We start from the raw sequence: 15094 nt of genomic DNA on the forward strand, positions 1-15094 counted from the left end.
GAGTGACTCGTGACTGGGATACTCTGTGTCTTTTTGCCTTCCACACCGAGGTAAGGCTATAATCCTGCTCTAAAAATGAACTTTGTATAAAAACGTCGTAGACCCACCTTCATGTATACATATCGACTCAGAATCTGAACAAATGTCTGTGTGTATGTGTGTAGCTCATGTTTCTCGGCACTGGCTGAACCAGTTTGTCCCGAACCTGTTGCATTCGACTTGGTTTAGGGTCCCATAGATCGAGTTTTATACAGATTGAAGTTTCGATAAGTAATTCAAAAGTTATGTATAAAATTGTGTTTTCACATATATCCGGATCTCACTTAAATGTATGAAAACTATGTCCGGGTTCATCATCTGACCCATCGTTGTTTAGGTTATCAAAAGACCTTTCAAACGAGCCTGAAACATTGAAGATCTGGCAACCCTGTCTCAAGATATGGCCACAAACAAATCAGATGTACTTTTTGAAAGCCAGATCACTCACTTAAATGTATGTAAACTAAGTCCGGGTCCATCATCCGACCCATCGTTGATTAGATTATCAAAAGATCTTTCCAACGAGTCCAAAACATTGAAGATCTGGCAACCCTGCCTCGAGATATGGCCACTTAAAAGACATATATGTACTTTTTTGAAGCTAGATCTCATTTAAATGTATGTAAACTATGTCCGGATCCACCATCCGACCCATCGTTGGTTAGGTTATCAAAAATCCTTTCCAATGAGTTCAAAAAATTGAAGATCTGGCAACCCCGTCTCGAGATATGGTCACTTAAGTGACATTTATGTACTTTTTTGAAGCTGGATCTCACTTAAATGTATGTAAACTATGTCTGGATCCATCATCCGACCCATCGTTGGTTAAGTTATCAAAAGACCTTTCGAAAGAGTCCAAAACATTGATGATCTGGCAACCCTGTGTCGAGATATGTCCACTTAAGTAACATTTATGTACTTTTTTGAAGCCGGATCTCACTTAAATGTATGTAAACTATGTCCGGATCAATCATCCGACCCATCGTTGTTTAAGTTATCAAAAGACCTTTCCAAAGAGTCCAAAACATTGATGATCTGGCAACCCTGTCTCGAGATATGTCCACTTAAGTGACATTTATGTACTTTTTTGAAGCCGGATCTCATTTAAATGTATGTAAACTATGTCCGGATCCATCATCCGACCCATCGTTGGTTAAGTTATCAAAAGACCTTTCCAAAGAGTCCAAAACATTGATGATCTGGCAACCCTGTCTCGAGGTATGGCCACTTAAGTGATATTTATGTACTTTTTTATTCCGCATCTAAAAAATAGATGAAATTTTTGAACAATTCCATCATATCAACCATTGTTGGTAATAAGTGAGGAAGGCTCCAACCACATAGGTGGATTAAGTTAGTCAAATTGATGTGAGTCTTGAAAAAATGACGTTTAATTTATTGCAGTTATATTATTGAACAAAAACACAAAAACAAAAAAAAATCAACGCATAAACATCACTTTTAATTTTATCAAGAATTTTATTTAGGATCGGGTCTGCAGGAGTGTTGAGACTACGACAAACAAACAAACAAACTTTTTGACAATTTGGCAGTTTGCCTGAATTTGTTTGCAGAAACGTCAGCCTGCATACATTTGGCTTTGTTTGTGAGCTTGTCAAACAGTCAAACACAAAAAAAGTGCGAGTTTGTTTGTTTGTTTGTTACTCCAACATTGTTTTACACAGACCCAATCCTGCAATAATCTGTATATTAAATGTTAAAAATAGTCAAATTTTGTTGTAAATTATTTTGTAGACAGTACTATAAGGAATGAATCAAAAATTATATCGATAGCTCGCGTAGCTTTGATGATACTAAAATATCTGTTACAAAAATCTTGGTTCAAAAGCTCTGGTTGATGTGCACCATTAAACTAATGTTTGATCAGCTCATTTTATTGATAAACGGTTAAGTGTGTTGTTCTAAGCGGAATAGTTTTTTTATACGGTCATGGAATTTTAAATCAATTTTGAAAAATAAGCTTCGCCTTTGGTTTTTTTGACAGACTGTTTCTTCTTTGACAGTTTGTTTCATGGAGACCATAATTGATTCATCGTAAAAAGACGAACTGTCAATTTCAATTTGTTTTGGTTTTAAAGTTACCGTTGCAAAGCAAAACCTTGTGCTGTTCATTGAAAGTGAACTTTATTCAAAATATGTTAACACAACATGCTTTTTTAGTTTGTACCCCATTGGTTGGTCAAAGTCAAACTAAAACGTGACGAACTGTCACTTTTTACACGGCGCTCACGCACACTATCAAAGCAAACGTTTGGTAGTGTGTGTGAACTCCGTGTAAAAGGGGTGTCAAACTAAAAAGTGACCCCATTCGTTTGACAACAGTTAGTGTCAAACCATCGGGGTTTGAGTATATTCATCTGTTGTCTGGATTGTCCGTACCTTAAAAATGTTAAAAAAAATGTAAAATCTCAAAAATGTAGTTAAGCGATATCTAAATGCCTTGTCCAAGTTTCTACATCGAATCGATTACCTAACTTAACGAATGGATTATTTCGTTTAATTGCACTTCATACACCGTGATGAATAAAACACCATGAAGCTGGTGCATACTATTCCCCTTATCAGAGCGCGTCCCCAAAGTCACGTTGAGTGCCAGGTGGGTCACCTTTGGCCTCTGGCCCACAACGGCACCGGTGGTTGAGGTATACATACAAGTGAGTGTTTGCTGATTAGTAGTCGCCAACGATGTCTTATCACGGACGACAAGAAAAAAAAAGCAGGCACAAAGTTTGCCAACAAATCGCCACACCATACCATTATAGTGACACGTTCGTGTGTGTGTCACTTGTCACTCCATGGAAAGCACTAGGATGTGGGTAAACAATACCGAGTCGTTAGTAAACAAATCGTCGAGCGGGAAAAATAACATGGACTGATTCCAGCGGGAACTACGCTGTTTTTTTGCAGTGCAAAGTATTTTGTTGTTGCGACTTATACACCGGGTTTGAATGAGATTCGCTATCACTGCAAAAAAAACGTGGCTTTTGTCACATTTTTGTAGCGTTAAGGCAAATGATTCACGTTATTTTTTCATTAAAACCGTGGAGTAACCGATGCAGTAAACAAGAGTAGAACGTGATGTTATGAAAATAATTTGCTACGTTAGGGTGACCTTCCGAAAAAAAATTTTGTTGATTGGATTGGTCTCTTGATTGGTCTCCATAATGAGTTTTACATTTATTTTTATTTACTTATTTTACTTTAAAGTTTATTTTCTTCAATTTGTTGTGAATATCAAGTCAAGAATATTTTTTTGTTTTCAGAAATTATCAAAAAAACAACACTACTGCAGAAGAGTCCGATATTGGTGATTAGCGGCAACGTTAATGAGCGTAATCGTCCATCACATCTCTTCGGCGCAATGACGTCAAATGTACGTCATTGGCGGGAAGCCCGGTAAACAAAAACACTTTCAAAGTTCACCTTTTTTACACCCACTTGGCATGTGTTTGACGAAAAATTGTTTTTTTTTTGTATTTTTAAGAGAATCGTTTTTTGAGTTTAAAACTTTTTTTGCAAAAAAGTATATCGTTTGTAAAACTAATTCAATTTTTTATCTCCTTCCTTACCCAAAAGATAAAATAACAGATACCATCATTCAAGGGGGTTCGATTTTCCACGAACTTTCCTTTTTCTTTTCTTTTGTGTGCTCAACTGACAGTCAAAACGTTTACACCAGTATAAAAATAGAGCTTCGCTTCGCTTCTCTCTAGTGTGGCTGTGTGTAGGTTTCAGAGTTGACGTGAAGTGGGAAAGCCGGGAAAGTCGGAAAATGTCGAATGACGATCGAGCACCGCGAAGCGGTTTTTGGCCGGTTTCGGGTCGTTGCTTTTGAATAACATATGAAGGATGAGTTTTTAAGTTGTGTTCACTTTGGTGTTGTTTTTTTTTTGTTCTCAGCTTCATATTTGAGTCATGAAATGAGGCCACCAATACACGGTTGAGCTTGAGTTGGAAATAAATAAAGGGGATTTCATTTACAAGGAATGTGTCATGCAAATTAGGCTGTTGCATTTTTGCCTTCCTCACTGAGGTAAGGCTATAATCCTGCTCTAAAAATGAACTTTGCATAAAAACGTCGTAGACCCACCTTCATGTATACATATCGACTCAGAATCGAAAACTGAACAAATGTCTGTGTGTATGTGTGTGTGTATGTGTGTGTGTATGTGTGTGTGTATGTGTGTGTGTATGTATGTATGTGACCAACAAACTAGCTCATGTTTCTCGGCACTGGCTGAACCGATTTGACCCGAACTTGTTGCATTCGACTTGGTTTAGGGTCCCATAGATCGAGTTTTATACAGATTGAAATTTCGATAAGTAGTTCAAAAGTTATGTATAAAAATGTGTTTTAACATATATCCGGATCTCACTTAAATGTATGTAAACTATGTCCAGGTCCATCATCCGACCCATCGTTGGTTAGATTATCAAAAGACCTTTCCAACGAGTCCAAAACATTGAAGATCTGGCAACCCTGTCTCGAGATATGTCCACTTAAGTGATATTGATGTACTTTTTGGATGCCGGATCTCACTTAAATGTATGTAAACTACGTCCGGATCCACCATCCAACCCATCGTTGGTTGGGTTATCAAAAGACCTTTCCAACGAGTCCAAAACATTGAAGATCTGGCAACCCTGTCTCGAGATATGTCCACTTAAGTGATATTGATGTACTTTTTGGATGCCGGATCTCACTTAAATGTATGTAAACTACGTCCGGATCCACCATCCAACCCATCGTTGGTTGGGTTATCAAAAGACCTTTCCAACAAGTCTAAAACATTAAAGATCTGGCAACCCTGTCTCGAGATATGGCCACTTAAGTGATATTTATGTACTTTTTTATTCCGGATCTTAAAAATTGATGAAATTTTTGTACAATTCCATTATAACAGCCATTGTTGGTAATAAGTGAGGAAGGCTCCAACCACATAGGTGGATTAAGTTAGTTTTTTCTTTTATATTTGAAGTTGAGTTTCGCTCCCTCGAAAATGTTCCAAAAACAAGGATTAAAAAGGAACTGAAAACAAATTGTAAAATATTTTCGTGTATTTTTGTAAGTTTCTAGTTAAATAATCTTTTAGCAAGATAACCGTAACCGAAAAATTTAAATTCAAATGTTAAAATCTTTTTTTGGTACATTTCCGTTCAGATTTGAACAAATCAAGTTTCGGGTATAAACGCTACGGATTCATTCTTTAAAAATCAAGCTCCTCTTATTCTAACAGATTCTAACTGCTCAGAAATATCAAGCAAAACAATGTAAATGGGCCAATGTCGAAGAATAAACAAAGAGTCTATCCTGATCACGTCAGTTGAAGTGTTAACAAAGAGTCTATCCTGCCTCTAATGTAAACATCAACTGACGTGAGCAGGATCGATTCTTTGTTTATTCTTCGACATTGGCCCATTTACATTGTTCAGCTTGATATTTTGTTTGTTCTACCGATACAGATTCACATCATTTCTGTCAGCAGCTAGGCGTTATCATTTTAATGGGATTTAAAAGAGGAAACGATTTAAAAAAAGGACTACAGTCTGAATAGGAACAGCAGTTTTTAGAGCACTTTAAAGCTTGATTTTTGGAGAACGTGCACTATTGTTGTTGTTTTGTGTCTGCTCTATCTGAAACTAATAAAAAATATCCAAACATTGTGCAGTAACAAGGATAAAACAGCTGTCCCAATTCGCCCCATGTGTCCCGTTTCACCCCAGATGACGGTACAAGAAAAGCTTTCGATGACGTCAAGGAAACGCATGGTACTTCAAAACTACATTTTTGCAATTCCGTCGTATAATTACTGACTTCTCCTGTCATTCTCAAAACAAATTTTTAAGCATTAAAATGGATGTGAAAAATAGAACATTTCAGCACTTGTAAGAAATACTTCTCAACATTTTTTTGATTTAAACGGTGGATTGACTAAATACTTGGACATTTGACTTACGATTCCATGCAAAGGGTGTTTTCTGAATTGCAAAAAAAAAAATGTTTTATGGAACTCGTTCCAAACTTGATTTTTCTCAGTACTCGTACTGAAACTGTATTGTTCAACTCGTGCTGAAAAAATCTTCTTTTTGCAACTTTTTGCATAAACTTTTTTTTTGCATAAACTGCGCTCACGCACACACATTTCCCAACGAAAAATCTAAAATATGTAAAATAATATATAGAATACACGTGGACTATCAAATTTCTAACCTAAAAATCGAACTGACGTAAATCTTAATTGTATTTGAATTTAAAAGTTTGAGTTTTAGTTGTTTTTACATTTATTAGTCAGAAGTCAGATCAGATCAGATCAGATTATGGTTGGATTGACCCTTTTTCACCAAATTTAATAAGTTAATCATTATGTGCGCCCTCAAAAAGAACATCAATCTCATCATCAAAAGGCAAGGGCATACTACATCATTATCCAGCTCTTTTTGTGCCAGTCATTTTATTTGTGTATTATTTTCTTCCAATATTGCACCCACACACCACACAGTTGCTTTCTTTTGCCCGATTAAAAAAGAATCCGTCCTCATCCGCCCACACAATCTTGTTATTACATCGAAGCCGGATAAAAAAAAACAACAAAAATACAGTTTCAAAACCCTTCACCACTACACAAACACCTCGCGAGAGAGAGAGAGAGGGAGAGCTCGCCCATTGACGCCCACGAGGAAAACCGCCACTACAACCGACCGACACCGACACCGACGAAGGCGACGAGCCTCTAGCGTCACGATTGGTCGCCCAGAATGGAGGCACGTCATCCGACGTGCACGAGCTCACGAACACGATATGAGCCGTCCGTGTGTCTGTGGTTGTTGTTTTTTTTTGTGTTTCCTTCACAAGCTAAAAGTTTTCATTCTCAAGTCGCTTTTCAAATTCGATTTTCGTGAGCTCGGGGAAAGACAGAGCGGATGTGGCTGACTAAAATTAACTTGACCGGTGAATGGCTCATTTGATGGTCCTTTGGGATGATCTAAGGTTGTTTTGATTTTATTAGAATGTTGACGTAGCTTTGTTATTTTTTGGTAATTTTACTTGAGTGTGTACTGCTTTTTGAGCTGTGACAGCAATGGAAACGCATGATACTTCAGTACATCTAACGTTAACAAACAACCAAGTGTCAGATTTCTGACAGAACGTCACCGTTGTTTACTCAAATCGGGACATGCGCACATATAAACAAACCATCACAACCACACTTTATCAGCCTCCACGTGTTTGTCTCGAATGTGATCAATGAAGGGCAAGTACTCTCACACGCACATTAATTCACAAACTAACAAACACATAGAAACGACAAAAGCTCCCCATTTGCGTCTGTATTGGTGCGTTTGTGAGCGAGCTTTTATCCACACACACACACAGCTTTGTCGGCAGTTTCAAGAGCACCGCTTTGACGTCATAAAACGGAGGGGGTGCTCCACCACCCCTCGCTCGTCTGTCAGAACTGAAGAGATTAAAGATCAACGATAAAGACCAACTCTCGCTGGGATTCTTTTTTTTTGTAAGGAATTTCTTGGTGGAGGTCGAATGGTCCCGGTGAGGAGGATTGGAAAACCCAGACGCCCACCTTTTTCTGGTTCGAGATTGCCCAAAGGAATGCTCCTGCAGACATAACCTCAATCGGAAACTGGTTAAAACAGGATTTATTTTTTTTACAAGATTGCATTACAAACGCAGTTTGAATCGGTAATTGGCGGTGAATGAGGGAGCCAGTTGCAATTGATAAATTTACGAAAGTGGATACTTTTGCGTCGACACTTTCCTGGAAACCGCTGAATGACGCAAGCCGACGACTGGCGGCGCCGACAGTCGAGTGACGAAAGGTATGGGTGATTTCGCGAGCTATTTCGCAACGTTCGAAGATATGACGAACGGACGATTACAGATGAGCTCAATTGTCACGTTCAAAGGGTTGTACTGTGTAACTTATTGGTAGCGTCGTAGGTGGTGTGACAGCCATTCATTCATCGGCCGGAATCGACAATAATGAATGGACATCGTTTGAAACACCACGTGACTCCATTGACCTTTGATGCAAAGTTCAAGGTTCATAAATGAATTAATTGCGTTCAGCTCTCTGCGCACATATTGCTTTGACGATTGCAAATCAAAAGACTATTAGAATTTTCTAGTTCAGTTTTTCAAGCTCAGAAGAAGGTAAAACTTAACAATTTTCATGAAACTTTGTTCTAAGAAGGGATTTTGGTGTTGCTCCCTATTTTATGATGTAATTTTACTTCATTTTGGACTGAAAAAGTGACACTATCTTAGAAAATTGGTAAAATTACACATTTTCAGAGGTCGAATTGAACAATTTCCGACATAAAAAATGAACCCCTTCCCAGATGTGATATTACCACCTTTTGACCTTTACATATCCTCAAATTCGATTTCATTTCTGAGATATTCAAAAAAAACCGTAAAACCCCCGTGCAATATTATCACTTTACATAAGAAGGTAGTTGTGATCTTATAGTGCCATCACACCATGCAGGTGCGACAATTGGCCAAAAGGAATTTAGGCTGAGGACGTTTTGTCACATGTCAATGCCCGACTACTTTAAACATTTTCAACAATAACTCGGAACTCCAGTAACCAAATTCATTCAAACTTCGGCACAATTCACAAAACGGTTTGCCAAACAAAACGTGTTTGTTATTGTTTACAGTAGTTTTTGTTTACACAAGGTCAAACATTGAAATGCGTTTTTTCGGGATTTCGAAAGCGACAAACGACAAGCCAGCACGAGTACTTATGTCGAATTATGGATAGCGGAAAGAGGTATGTTTTAAAGCCAACACTTGGAAAAAAGCATCACCAAACACTTTTTTTAAAGAACATCATTTTGGATGGTTGAGAATCGATAAATTTCTAGTTCTAATTGGGGAGCAGAAAACGAAACTATTGGCACTACGCCCCCCGGGGCATGGCCTTCCTCTAACGTGGGATTTCTGCTCCAGCGCCTCTGACGAGACAGGAGAAACCGGGACCGACGTTTTACTTCACCATCCGATAGAAGCTCAGTGGATACGGCGGGAATCGAACCCGCGTCTCATAGCATCATCGGGATCGGCAGCCGAAGCCGCTACCCCTGCGCCACGAGACCCAGGGGAGCAGGTTGATACCTAATTTGTCATGAAGAGCAAGCCATAATCATTGGTTAAACCGCTAAACTTTAAAAACCAGCCATTTCATCATTAAACTGAACGAACGCTAACTCCCCAGAATATTAATTATATCACGTCGGGTGGCATCGCACCGCACGTCCACGACGTGCAGAGTGCTGAATCACTGCCGGTCACGCGATTTGCCAACTTCTTGACGTCTAAAGTCAAACAACCATCGTATCAGCCCAAAATCTACGATTACGAACCGGTTCAACATTTGAATGAAGATGTTCCACCCTCATATAGTCGACGACAGTTGGCTCCGGTAACGATCAATCATCTTCAATTATGTTTGCCATCCCGACGAGAAAGAGACCGACCTCAATTAGTGTTCGCCTCGTACATGACCTGGTTTGCTGCCCCGGGCGGAGGGGTCAGCTCAGTCATTGAACCGCTCGTAGTTAAACGCTCGCTTATTGTTTTTAGTGTGTTTTCATTGCTCGAGAAGGTGCTTCATCAATTAAGATCGCTGGCCGAAAGTCGAGCAGTTCTGTTCGTCAACGCCGAAACCGGTAGTTTCACTTTTGAGTTGCACTGGTTAACCTTTAGCCGAAATATGTGGCTCCTCGGTTGGTGGCGGGGTGGTTGCTGAAACCGACCAACCGTACCGCTGCGTCGTCGTACAGGTATTGTCCGATTCTACCACAGCGCACTGTTGTCTCGTGCGGTAGCGTGACTACCAGGTATCGCAGATTAGTAATTCAAGGACGCCAACCCAACCGTCAGTCGTCGTCGCTCAACATTCAGCGATCGAACGGTAATCGGATCTTCGACTGTTGTATACACATTTGTATAGGTTGGGGGTTCGTCCGACTGCGAGTTCTTCCACCAGCAAACAGGTTGAACTCGGAACAATCAGCGGTACATTCCTACAATATTTTTTGCTGACGCTGTTTTGCTTCGGGCCAACCCGGAGGCGTCTGTCAACTGTTCTGTCCTGATCGAACCTGTAGGTTGAGACGCGCGAGCTTTCCGGTATGACGGTCTCAAGGCCGAAAGGTGTGCGGCTTGGCCGGTCGGCGATATCTGGTTCGTGGCGATCAAAGGACGTCCGCCTGGACAAACCGGAAGAATCGTGAACTACGCAGTAAACACGCCGATGAAACCGATCGCTGATCGATACATGCGCGTATCGCCAGCGGATAAAGCTGGTATTGGTTAACTACTAGAAGTAGATCGGCGTCGTGTTTAAATGCGCGAGGTGTATGAGTGAAAGTATACTTTTATACTCGGCTCCCTGAGGAACTGTGTGTGAAGTGGGTGACCTTGAAGATGTAACTTTTACGCGGCAACTGGCCACTAATGAAGCCGGTGCACTAGGGCTGTTGAGTGATATCGTGCCACGCCCCATTCTGATTATCGCCGATACTTCTTTGTTTAACTTTTGCGGTGGGGTAATCTTTCTGATACTAGTGCATCCCTGAGGGAATCAAACTGGAAGCTACCCGGAATTGTAGCCGCTTCGAAATCCGTTTCTAGTTGGTCGTGAAGGACACCGCAAAGCGAACCAATTAAGGTCGTTTTGACCCGGGGAGATTCCACTTTAATGGGTTTATGATCGCTTGAGGTGGAAATTCCAATTTAAATCATAGATCATCACGTAGAATTTTGCGATTGTGACATGAAGATAATTCTAGATTACTTTTTTCAAAACCACCAATGCGCCATCGATTTCCTATGAACATAAGACCTTTTGAAAAATTAGGCGAGAATTCTACTATTTTGTTACCAGTCGGAACCTTAGTCTGACATTTCCTTTAATGAATTTTCACCCCAATTGGCCAGGATTCTACGAAACCTTTCCAAGTCTGGTGTATGATGAACAAAAAATTTTCCTTTTTTTCCAGGTTTAAAACCTCGTTTGATTTACCTACTAAACACAGCAAAAAATTTCTGTGTAAAATCGCATGCAAAAGCATGCACACCAACTTTGTGAGAAAAAGCATGTAATATTGTATGAGAAAACGTGTGCATAAAAAGCATGTACCAAAGAATAAAAAGCAGGTCTGATCACCCCAAAAATAACATTAATCCGGCGAGAGTCATACTCAGATTACCAAGTCCGCGCCCCAACCCAATCGGCTATCTCGCCGCTATGACAATAGTCGGATCAATGCCAATGTAACAGTAGGTTTTCCGTACGTCGTATACTGTGTTAACTGCATACGATGTATGGGGAACCTACAGCTACATCGGTGAAGATCCAATTATTTTCATAGCGGTGAAATAGCCGAGTGGGTTGGGGCGCGGACTTGGTAATCTGAATATGACTCTCGCCGGATTGATGTTATTTTTGGGGTGATCAGACCTGCTTTTTTTTCTTCGGTACATGCTTTTTGTGCACACGTTTTCTCATACAATATTACATGCTTTTTCTCGCAAAGGTGATGTGCATGCGATTTTACCATCGGATTATTTGCTGTGAAACATGAATTCTCACATTATTTTGAATATTTCTAGTCAGATTATCTGTAGTATCGTTTTCATTTTTGTTTGATGATCGGAATTCAAAATTGGAAAAGTTATCTTGGAATGGGAATTCCAGATCATCAAAATATTCCACATTCTAGATATTTAAACGTTTTTACCAGACCTTTACACTCATTTATTCATTTGTTCTTATTATTGTAACCATTTAATTCGAAAACATGATTGGCTTTACTGGTAAAAGTTTTGAAAAAAAATTTATTGCGGTATTTAGCACTTTTCCCGAGGGATGCGCAATGTTCCCGAGAAATGAATTACAAGCGAAATGCAATGTACAAATTTTCTATGGTATAAAAACCAAATGTTGATATTTTAGATCCCTTGTTAAAAAAGCTCAAGGATAAATTTAGACTAATATTTGGTACCATACTAATATCGATAACAAATAAATAAACTGTAGAAGTTTTATACCCTAAAAATTGTTTTTTTTTTGTTTTACAGGTTTTTAATAAATACCTTTAAAACCATAGGACAAAAATAGTTATTTTAACAAGGCCATTTGTTTTGTATCAGTGGGTCTCGTGGCGCAGGGGTAGCGGCTTCGGCTGCCGATCCCGATGATGCTATGAGACGCGGGTTCGATTCCCGCCTTATCCACTGAGCTTCTATCGGATGGTGAAGTAAAACGTCGGTCCCGGTTTCTCCTGTCTCGTCAGAGGCGCTGGAGCAGAAATCCCACGTTAGAGGAAGGCCATGCCCCGGGGGGCGTAGTGCCAATAGTTTCGTTTTTTCATTTGTTTTGTATCAAAATTATCAATCAAAACGATATTTTTTTGAAATTATTAATTTAAATGTGTTTTTTATTATTGATATAATGCACATGTCCCATATGCAAAAACAGCATGCTGAGAAAAACGCCGCAAGACAAGTTTGCCCCAAACATAAGGCTACATGTAGAGTAAAAAAAAAACGGATCGGGTTTTTGACCAAATTCCTCTTAAACTATTAGAAAATTTGACTTATTTTAACAAGGTTATTATTTTACATCAAAATGACTTCTTAAAACGAATTCTTTACCTGAAATTGAACAATTTCTAAGTTGATTCTTAATTTTGTATATATCCTCTTATTCCTCTTATTTTCATAGTCGGGATACTAAATTATGCAAATATTTTTCAAAGGGAGACATAAACTTCAAAAGGCCTTAAAAGTTTTTCCTTCCTGAAGTAACTATAAAATCACTTGAAAAGTGAACATCTTAACATTCCAACGCCCAAGGCTCCAACAAAGTTGGAACCAGGCCTGCAAAATGTTTCCAACCCAGCGTACACATGAAGCGAACCAAAATGTCAGTTCACTGCTAGCATCTGACTGTAAGCCTACTGTGTCCGTTCAACCACTGCCGCCTGACTCGTGCCGGTCGGCTGCTGGAGAATGAGAGACGTGAAAAAATGAGCTACACTCACTCAATTCGTGTCGTATGACTGACTCGTAAAATCCTCTCTAAACACTATTTTGACTATTTTTAAACAATTGAATTGTTCTAGACTGTGCAAAACACTTAAAACAACCTTAACTTATATTCAAAATTGCATTTCCACGCATAAATACCAACTTTTTGTGTAAAAACTTGTTTCTTTAAGTGTGTGCGTGCAACGTCGAATGAACGTTGGTCGACTACTGCCTCGCATTGCAGCTGCTCAGTGAGCTAGGGCACTCACGACTGAGTCGGGTTTGTTTATGTCGCGGTTTTGCGGTTCAGTGAATGGATCTGAAAAAATCGTGTATGCGTCGCCGATTTTCGCGTCAGGACCCCTGACATTTTCAGCTCTGGTTGGAACGGCACTTTCAACTCAATGGTTCTCGGGCATAACTCAACCAATCAAGATGATTCTTCTTTCCAGTGATTTGTTAGGATGTCGATGATTCTAGATTTTTGCAGAACTTAATTTGATCTAATCTGTAATTTTGGCGACCAAAAACATCGTTCCAACTTTTATTTTTTTCGCGAATAAAAAAAAATCGCCAAAAATTCCGCGGAGGCAGTCGTTTTAAAAAAAGATGGAACAATGGTTTCGGTCGCAGAAATTACAGATTTGATCAAATCAATTTCTGCAAAATTTTAGGATTATCTAGACATTCTTAGAAATCACTGGAAACAAGAATCGTCCCGATTGGTTGAGTAATGCCCGAGAATAAGCGAGTTGAAGTTACCGTTCCACCTTTTTTGGGAGGCTTGGGCGTCCGTGTAAGTTGGAAATGCGTTGGGCGTTCAAATGTTAATTTGACCTCCTAGACCCACCTTCACGTATAAAAATCGACTCAGAATCAAGTTCTGAGCAAATGTCTGTGGAAGTGTGTGGACAAAAAATTGTTACTCGATTTTCTCCTGGTTTTTGTAAGAAACATTCTGCATTTTTGGATAGGTATTGGACAGACCTTCCATCGCGTTCAAAATCTCCAAGATCAAAAACCCTATCAAAAGTTATGACGACTTAAATATTATTGCATTAATATAAACTTTTTTAAAGCTGGATCTCATGTATATCGATAAACATGTTTTCCGGATCAATCATGGGTTGAGTTAAACTAATTATTAAAATAGCTTAACAAATCGGTGAGCAAAATAACGGGTTGTTTGCGTGAGGTGTTACACACTTAAAAAATGTGTTTTAATATAATTTTTTGCATTAAAAAACACCATAGAACAAGTTTGAAACGATGCCGAAAGTATTTCACTCAACTCATAAACAACGATGATTAATTTAATGCATTCAAAGCTTCCAAATTTGGAATGTTTACATTTCCGAAATCAGTTCGACTTTGCCCACCGAACGTTCCAGCACCTTCCCAATCTAATGTAAACAGTCTGCGTCCGTCTTTCTCTCTTTGCCAGCGCCGTTTTCGCTTTCCAAAATTTCATAGAACACACGCGCTTCTGATGTCCGCACGCCTGCCTGCCTGCCTGCACACAAAGTCGTCGTGGGCAGTCGATTCATTGATTTTTCCTGCCTTTACTTCACTTTCCCAAGCCTTCTCACTTTTACTTCTTACATCTATAGCGCCGATGTTATTTGTATGACGCAATTCTAGTATCTCTTAATTTGTCCCCAAAAATACCGTTTTGAGTTCGAATGAAGGTAGGAATTGCTTCACCTTTAAGTTTGATACGATTTCGTCATTCCGTGCCATGGCGAGCCCCTCGATTTTATTAAAAACTTTTGAATGAAAACACTCGTCTAATGAATGTCACCTGTTCAACATTTGCGGGTCACCACCCAGAACTTCCCTCAAGTGATAGAAGCCAGAGAACCCACCCTCTTCCAATCGTCCTTCAAAGCCAGCCACCAAGGTCAGGCGCTCGATGTGTCTTGGAAAGGTGTGTTGCCCCAACAACAACTTTTTTGGGGGGTTTCCTCTAGCGGA

The 15094-nt window shown here is 39.5% G+C and overlaps 1 protein-coding gene across 5 annotated transcripts in view; it reads right to left on the reverse strand.

Annotated features, from left to right (window-relative positions):
• Positions 1-15094, reverse strand: part of LOC6040777 (hexokinase type 2) — a 48777-nt gene that overhangs the window by 18794 nt on the left and 14889 nt on the right. The window lies entirely within an intron of this gene.

Source organism: Culex quinquefasciatus, chromosome 2 (genome assembly GCF_015732765.1).
Source record: "Culex quinquefasciatus strain JHB chromosome 2, VPISU_Cqui_1.0_pri_paternal, whole genome shotgun sequence".
Classification (NCBI taxonomy): Eukaryota; Metazoa; Arthropoda; class Insecta; order Diptera; family Culicidae; genus Culex; species Culex quinquefasciatus.